The sequence below is a fragment of the Geotrypetes seraphini genome, chromosome 4, assembly GCF_902459505.1.
Source record: "Geotrypetes seraphini chromosome 4, aGeoSer1.1, whole genome shotgun sequence".
Classification (NCBI taxonomy): Eukaryota; Metazoa; Chordata; class Amphibia; order Gymnophiona; family Dermophiidae; genus Geotrypetes; species Geotrypetes seraphini.
This window is the reverse complement of record NC_047087.1, coordinates 104,485,353-104,491,352: the sequence shown is the minus strand read 5'-3', so window position 1 is coordinate 104,491,352 and position 6,000 is coordinate 104,485,353. Positions and strand designations below refer to the sequence as shown.

Sequence of the window (6,000 nt, the reverse complement as noted above, 5' to 3'; positions counted from 1 at the left end):
TGAAGAAGTACTTCCTGGAATCACCATGAAATTTTCCTCCCCTGACTTTCAGCGAGTGACCTCTGGTGGTTGAGGGCCCTATAAGACAGAAGATTTCATCTTCCACCTCTATATGGCCCGTGATATACTTAAACGTCTCAATCATGTCTCCCCTCTCTCTTCGTTCCTCCTGTGAGTACAGTTGCAATTTATTTAGCCTTTCTTCATACGTGAGATCCTTGAACCCCAAGACCATCCTGGTGGCCATTCGCTGAACTAACTCAATTTGCAGCACATCCTTCCGGTAGTGTGGTCTCCAGAATTGAACACAATACTCCAGATGGGGTCTTACCATGGATCTGTACAGCGGCATTATTGTTTATGTTGGAGTGGGTGCAGATGTGCTGGAACTGCTGAAGGGTTCTTGTTATTTTTATAAAGGTGGATGAAACAGTGTAGTGACTGCATTTACTTTTGTGTAGATGGGAGATGCTAAGTTGGAATCCTCTACTGTAAATGTTACTGCACTCTGTGGAACCTCTGCAATTCCTCAGACAGTGTCTGCAGGAATAGTTTTGTTGCGATTGCTATGGTAATATTTTATGTATGTTTTCTGGGAATTTTCTCTTGCAGCATTTCAGTCTGTCCCTAAGAAATGTGGATCCCAGGTTTGGGCTGATGCAATTAGAAAATACACAGCCAGAAAAGAATACAGTAAAACCTTTTCTGGCACAGCCAGAAAAGAATACAGTAAAACCTTGGTTTGCGAGCATAATTCGTTCCGAAAACGTGCTTGCAATCCAAAACACTCGTATATCAAAGTGAATTACCCCATAAGAAATAATGGAAACTCTATAACCCAAAAACGTTAATATAAAATACTGTGGGCTCATTTTATCAAGCCGCGCTAGCGGGGTTAGCGTGCGTGACTTTTAATCGCCGCTAACCCCCGCACTGGCCAAAAAACTACCGCCTGCTCAAGGCAGGCGTTAGCGGCTATTACACGCGCTAAACCACTAGTGTGGCTTGATAAAAGGAGCCCTGTATGTACTCGTATTGCAAGACCTTGCTTGTTTAGAACAGCCACTACACTCCTGCAGTGTCAGAGAGAGAAGAACCATCGGCTCAATTGTGATGATGTGATGTGTGCATACTATATATGTACTTGTATTGCAAGACCATGCTTGTATATCAAGTTAAAATTTAATAAAATGTTTTGCTTGTCTTGCAAACAACTTGCATACCAAGTTACTTGCAATCCAAGGTTTTACTGTATTCTGGACTGTTGTTCCTACTTTTGTTTCAAATTGTTACCCAGTTAGAACAATTTCTTAAGCAGGGGATGCAGCACCCCCTCCCCCTCCCCCTCCCCCCAGCACATTCCTCCTTTTCAAATTTGGTTATTTTGTAATCTTGTAATTGCTTGACTTTTATTTTAATCCACATGTGTAAGCTGTTTATTGTATGCTGTTATTTTAATAATCTGCTATGTTTTGTAAGTAATGTTTTGGTTTAATTCTGTATGTATCCTTGTTATCCGCATAGATGATCGATATGCAGGCCAAATGTCTTAAATAAATATACCTCTAGATAGTGAAAAATGACAAAGGGGAGAGTATGGTGCAGTGGTTAAAGCTACAGCCTCAGCACCCTAAGGTAATGGGTTAAAACCCACCCTGCTCCCTGTGACCCTGGGCAAGTCACCCCATTGCTCCAAGTACATTAGATAGATTGTGAGTCCGCTGGGACAGACAGGGAAAAATGCTCTGAGTACTTGAATAAATTTATGTAAATCGTTCTGAGCTGCCTTGGGAGAATGGTATAGAAAATTGAATAAACATAAAAATGAAAGAAGGAGAGGTACTTTAATTTTTCATTCAATCTTAAATTTCGTTTTCCTCCACTTTTACTCTCTGAGATCCTCAAAAAAATGAGGAAAATAAAGACTTACATAGGAAGAAAGAGGAGGCGCTTGAAAGCTACCGCCCAAATCCCGAATCTAGCAACTACAAAACCCAAGGTTACAACCCTACAGGAACGCGCCACGCCCTCCACACGACGGTCACGCCCAAGATACGATACGCCACGCCCACCGCTGTTAGTAGGTTCTACAGAAATCCATGTCTCGTCCATCTCCCACTTTCGGTTCAGCTCCTGAGAGATTCTGAGTGAATACCTTCATTCTGCACTTCCGCTACGTCGTGTGTGGATTTTTTTTAATTTTTTTTGTCTGGTTCCACTTTCTTCACGCAGGAATAGTCTCTCACTTTTAGATCCATCCATACCCCCGCCTTTCAAGGATTATACTGTATCCCTTTTTGGAGGCCCCGCCTCTTCAGGTGTTGCCCCGCCTCCTGCAGTCCGGTTACTGAGGGGACTTCTGCATCTGCGGGATACAGGGGTTAAAAAAGGAACCTACACGCTGAGAAAGAATCAGGACCTTTCAGAACCTGTGTGTTGGGGGGTTGGGCGTTCCTGGCCCCAGAACTCTCGATTTCTATTGACACAAGCCACAACTGGTGAGTTTCAAAGATGCCCTGTTAACAGTATGATTTTTTTCATAGCATGTTCTTTCTCAATCCTAAACTCTCTATAATCAACCCAATTCCAGGATCCGTAGGCTCTGCCCCAACCCACATTCCCTGCATTTACCTTACTCCAGGATCCTATCATTCTGCACAATTCTAGGATTCCTTATATGTTCTCAGTTTGAGGTTTCCTTCACCTGGCCGACTAGCCTGTTTTGAGTACACTCTGCAGAGCCCTGGTTCCTGACTCACCCGATTACTTGTACTGTCCCAGTTTTTCTGCGTTTAAACTGTAACAGGTATGCAAGATCCCCAGAAAAGCTCTAGGTTCCCACCTCCAGCCAAAAGGCATTATGTCTGCATTTGAAAGACTGCACAAATGGCTACAACTCTTTTTAAAAAAACAACAACAACATATGTTTATTGGAAGTGGTAGGATACACATACACACAGAGGCTACAAATATCTGTTGAGTATAAAATCGGAGTTTGCTATTGGCATGTAGTATTTAAATTTAACAGAAAAAAAGCAAGGTTAGCCCAGAAAAGCAGGTTAAAATAGATTGTTAGTCACTGCTTAAGAAATAGTTTCATCTGTGCAGAAATAATACATACTTTTGAGCTTTCATCCTGGAGGACTTTAATTCCAGTTCTCATTAGAAGGGAAGTAGTTGTAGGAAAATGTCTCCATAACTGATCCTTAGTTCCTTCTTTATTCATGGATTAGACCAGTGGTCTAAAACTCAAACCCTTTGCAGGGTCACATTTTGAATTTGTAAGTACTTGGAGGGCCGCAGAAAAAATAGTTAATGTCTTATGAAAGAAATTACAATTTTGCATGAGGTAAAACTCTTTATAGTTAATCTTTCCCGTTGGCTAAGTCGTAATAATAATATTGTAATTTATAGCTAAAGAGACATATAATCAAGAAACTGTTTTATTTTACTTTTGTGATTATGATAAACATACCGAGGGCCTCAAAATAGTACCTGGCAGGCCGCATGTGGCCCCCGGGTCGTGAGTTTGAGACCACTGGATTAGACCAAGATGAGAGAGGAGCATTGATGAATAGAGGGGTGACTCCCGGTGGGGCTGGTTGAGCTTTTTACTTATCATTAGACTGAGGTTGGAAATAACATTTCAGTAGTAGCTCAAGATGAATTACTTTTTGGGTCCAGTATATTCCCCTACCCCAGAGGGCTTACACCTAAATGTGATCATATGGCAAGGGGAAGTGATTTGCCCAATGTCACAAGGCACACCTGTAGGATTTGAGCCCTGGTTCTTAGCCCTGCTGCTCTATCCTCTAGGGCAGTGTTTCCCCAGTCGATCTTGGAGTACCTCCTTGCTAGTTAGGTTTCCAGGATATCCACAATGAATATGCACGAGATTGATTTGCATATATTACTTCCATTGTGTGCAAATGTCTTTATTATACAATCAAACCTCGGTTTGCGAGTGTTTTGCCTGCAAACTGGCATTGCTCCCCTGCCCACAAACGCCACCCCTGCCCGCAAATGCCGCCCCCCCAAACTGGCATCGTCCCCCCCCTCACGAACGCTCCCCCCCACATGAACTGGCATCCCCCACCCAAACTGAAGGCTTACCCCCAATGTGGCACCGGCATGCAGCACCAACCCACAGGAAGTGCCAGTGCCCGAAGATCCTGCCTCTTCCCGGACTGGGCCAGAAGGGCTTGAGAGCCAAAAGGGCTTGAGCATGCGCAGATGCTCAAGGCCCAGTCCGGCAAGCAGCATGATCTTCGGGCACCGGCACCTCCTGTGCCCATCATGCAAATGTAGTAAATATTTGCAACTGTCCGCCGATCTTATTTGCATGTGCGATTTTTGAAGAATGTAACAGGTTTTTAGATTCGGTATCAAAACAGCTGCGATAGCGGACTGTCGCTTTTTAACGCGGGTTTTTGAAAATCACCTCTCTTGTCCATCAATGCTCCACTCTCCTCTCCTCATGGTCTCTTTCTGCTTGCATATCTACATCATGTTTAGCTGTAAATTTATCTCTTTGGTTCTATCTAATTATCACTATCTGTTGGGGTTTTTTGGTGGAAATGGTTGAAATTAGTCAAACTAGAGTTTCAAACATCATTCATTTATGCTATCAAAAATTAATGTTAGTGTTTGAGGCAATTCAACTGTCTGAAAAGTGGGGGTGTTTACAGATAATTTGAACTCTCTCTCACCCCTCACGTACTGGTAATTAAATAATATCACAGAAGTAAATTTACCCCCTCTTCTATTAAACTGCGCTAGCAGCTTTTAGCACGGTGAGCCGTGCTGAATGGCCCGCGCTACTCCTGATGCTCATAGAGTTCCTGTGAGTGTCGGAAGCAGCGCGGGCCATTCAGCGTGGCTCTCCGCTAAAAAATGCTAGCGCAGTTTAATAGAAGAGGGGGTTAGAGTGCAAAGCTGAACTTGGGTTTTTTGTTAAATACAGGATATGATTTTTAAAAAATGTTATATCGCTTCCCATCTGCAACTTACGATTTTTTGAAATGTCATATTGCTTCCCCTCTGTAACATAGAAATGGATCTCACAGAAATTCCCTTCTATCAAATGACACCCTCGCTGCATATCTTGAGAAACACAAATGCTTAACATCTTTTATCTTCTCAAGATTAGACTATTGCAACTCTTTTTACGTCACTTATACTCTCATCCCAGATCAAAAGACTTCAAACTTTATAGGCTGCGGCTGCTCCTGAGAGTGCGTAAATTTGAACACATTAAATCTTTGTTAATACGCCTCCATTGAGGTCTCCTTTGTCTTACACAAAAACCATATCACTTAGGCCAGGGGTTTCCAACCTTTTTTGTCTTAAGGACTGCAGCATGGTAATGAGGGAGTTCAGAGGGCCACACAGACACACCCATGCCACCCGCAGGTTTTGTGGCAGTGTTTTTGGAGAAAAAAAGATGTCAACTTTGGACATCCATTACACTCTTATCCTCTCCGTCTGCCTCCAGCCCCTGGTGGATTTCAAATATTGATTATGGAATTCATGCAGTACTACTGAGACAGGGGAAAGCACCCCCTAGTGCTAATAAAAAAGGGGAAGCTGGAGTAAAAACTGAAAACGAGGCAAGAAGAAGAGAAAGGGTCATAAAAGAAGTCAAGCAGTGAAAGAGTATCCAGCAAGGATGAGGAGGAAGACAAAGCAAAGCCTGACAAAAAGGGGGCTGAAAACTATGAGGAGGAACGCAGAAGGGAATCCGGAAAGAGCTGCAGTAGCAAAGCTGGAGAACTGGAGACTCAATGTCATAACTAAAGTGCGCTGGGCATTGGCGCGCCGACAAACCCGCAGTGACATTTATGCGCAGGACTAATGTGTGCCACCGCTTCTTCCAGTTTCAGGCTTTCAGGTTTGCACTCTGAGGGGTGGGGGTGTTGGGGGGAACCCCCCCAGTATACTTAGAAGTCCTGGCGCTCCCATTGCTCGGAGCCTCTCTCCATAGCATTTCACCTGGAAACA

The 6,000-nt window shown here is 43.4% G+C and overlaps 1 protein-coding gene across 7 annotated transcripts in view; it reads left to right on the top strand.

The window, feature by feature from the left end:
• The first annotated feature begins 2,031 nt into the window (after positions 1 to 2,031).
• Positions 2,032 to 6,000, top strand: part of GPR156 (G protein-coupled receptor 156) — a 121,228-nt gene continuing 117,259 nt past the window's right edge. For all 7 annotated transcript variants that reach the window (XM_033940187.1, XM_033940185.1, XM_033940183.1 and 4 more), the window contains exon 1: positions 2,032 to 2,498. The gene's annotated coding sequence lies outside the window, so the exon portion shown is untranslated. The remainder of the gene's footprint in view (positions 2,499 to 6,000) is intronic.